This window comes from Nothoprocta perdicaria, unplaced genomic scaffold (assembly GCF_003342845.1).
Source record: "Nothoprocta perdicaria isolate Ctin4 unplaced genomic scaffold, notPer1 scaffold_196, whole genome shotgun sequence".
In the NCBI taxonomy this organism is placed as follows: Eukaryota; Metazoa; Chordata; class Aves; order Tinamiformes; family Tinamidae; genus Nothoprocta; species Nothoprocta perdicaria.
In genome coordinates, this window is record NW_020455160.1 from 1,086,757 (window position 1) to 1,089,418 (window position 2,662).

Here is a 2,662-nt window from a genome sequence, read left to right on the forward strand (position 1 = left end):
CCTTTAAGAAGCTTTATTTCACTCCTCCTCTTGCGTGATGTCAGCGGCGGCCTTGGGCCCGGGACCTCCCTCCTGGTTAGAGCAGTGGCTGCCACCTTGGAGCGGTAGCTCAGGTGGCTGCTCAGAGCCCCGGGGAAAAGGGGCCGGGGCCTTTCCTGTCCTCTCTTGTCCCTCGAGGGCTGCCCTGCAGGCCCGGGCGCCTGCCCCGCAGCACACCTGGCCTGACCGCTGCCCCTGCGGGGCTTGTGGTAGTTTTTCTTCATGTCCTCCTCAAGTTCCTGCAGGCGCGGCGGGGGCAGGTCCGGCTGGGCCCTCAGGGCCATCTCTCTGTGGTACCCTGGCTTGAGGGGGGTCCCCCTTTCGTGTCCCCTCCGCCCTGCTCCGGGGCCCTTGAGCCCTGCAAGGAGCCCTGTTGGGGAATGGGAGGGGGCTCCAGGATGGGGGCGGCTGCCCCTGCGCTGCCGCCTCCGCCCCGGGAGCAGCCACAGCCCTGGCTCAGGGGCTGTGCGGACCAGGCCGGGAAATGCAGGAAGGAGCTGGGAGTGGGGCCATGGAGGAGGATGCACAGGGAAGAGGGTGAGACCCAGCTCTGAAAGCTGGGGCTGTCTCTGGAGCGCAGGGTGCTACCAGAGGGAAGTGGTGGGGGGGTTCACTGAACCACGGGTTGGGGGTGGCGGTGGTTTTGCTTGACCTTGGTTTTAATCTCAGTTAAAAGAGCCACTCTGGCCAGCTAGTGACTAACAGAGCATGGCCCAGGCCGCAGGGCAGCAGAGGTGTCTAATTTAAAGCTGGGGAAGACATGGAGGCTGTGCGGGGGCTCGTTCAGTTTCTTCTCCTACTGTCGCTAACTACAGCCTCCAAGTCTGTGCTGCAGTTAAAAAGAAACACCAGAGAGGGGACACCGGGATAAAAGCAAAGATCACGTTTGTCTCAAGGGGCAAAGAGCAGTAAATTGCAACACGAGCCTGGCCTGGTGTTTGCTCCAGCTGGTGCAGCCCCCGCTGCTAGTGGAGGGCAGGCAGCAAAGCACCACGCTTCCAGCTGATAACTCATTAAAGGCTGGAGAAAAGGCCTGCACGTGCAGCCCGCTGTTTAGTGGCACCGTTCATCCTCAGAGGTGATGCCCTCTCCTCTGTAAGGCAACTGTAAAAGCAGCTGGGAGGCGGCAGAATCAAAGGGGAGAACATTTATGGGTCCCAGCCTGTGAAATACAACCTGTCCCAAGGTACAAAGGGGAATTAGGCCTCTTTTATGGCAGTATGAGATAGGAGGATACATTTGGTCAAAAGCAAGTTTGCACTGAACAAAGCAGGTAGGTTGATGCTTCAGAATTTCACAGAAGTGGGAGCCCTCTCTGTGTATCTAAAGATTTTATTATAGTACAGGGGAAGAACAGCTGGACAGGGTCTCCTCAGGTTAAAAAACCCAAGCTCCACGTCAGCAGCGGATTCCCATCCCAATAGCCATGAACGTCCCAAACGTCCCACCACTTTGCATCATCGTTTTGCCAACTCCACCCATCAGTTCTCGTCCTCTCATGCCAATCCTGAGAGAAAAGAAACACAAGAATCGTGTAAAAGACGAAGCCCTGGCAGGTAACAGGCACTGAGGTGGGAGCACTTGACACAAACAGCTGATTATCACCGAGTAGCCCAAATTAAGGTATTTTCCCTTTTGGACTCTGAAGTGGTTCCTTCAGTTCCCCACAGTGCGCGGCCCGTTTTCCTCGAGCGCGTTGGCGACGGCGGGGCCCGGGAGCCGTGGGCTGCGCGGCCGCCCCCGCCTTGGCGCTCGTCTGGGCGTGCGCCGAAAGAGGGGTTCGTTCCCCCCCCCCCGAAACTCCTGGCAATGCGTGGCTTTTAAGCACTGTGGTGAGTGTAGCGTCTAAGGAACTCTGTAGAGGATTTTTAAAAGAAGGATTTTCCAAAGCAACGGTACAACACAAGCCGCATAGCTGTGTATTAAAAATGCAAAACAAAAAGTTGTTGCTTCTTTATAGCGTACAAAATGTATTTTACAGCAGCCGAGCACCACTTGCTGATACTCTCCAAGATCTCAAAGGGATGAGAACTTTTAAAAATAGATTTTGTGCATTTTCATCCGTTTCAGCAGCACTACCAAGTTTTCACCCATTTTTTAATCACAGATTAAATACAAATTCTAAAAATAACTCAAATCCCATATTAGAAGATCCCAAAGATAAACTGCTCTGCAAACCACGAGTGTTTCCTTCAGCACTTGCCATTCCCAGGAGCGGGCAGAGGGGAGCGCGGCGCTCCTGCGCCGGCCACGCAGCGCAGTGCGGAGCAGCGCGGGGCAGCCCGGAGCAGCGCGGAGCAGCCCAGAGCTCGGCCAGGGCAGCGCGGGAGCAGCGCGGAGCTCGGCCGGGGCAGCGCGGGGCAGCCCGGGAGCAGGCCAGGGCAGCGCGGGGCAGCGCGGAGCTCGGCCAGGGCAGCGCGGGGCAGCCCGGGAGACCCGGGGGGGGGGGTCGGGTGCGCCCAGAGGGGACGAGGGCAGCCCCAGGGTCCCGGGGGAGTGCCCGGGGGGTCAAGGGCAGCGCGGGGCAGCCCCGGCGGCCCCGGGGGGGTCCCGGGGGGTGAGAGCAGCCCTGGGGGGTGCCCGGGGTCCCAGGGGTGTCCCGAGGGGGAGGAGGGCAGCACGG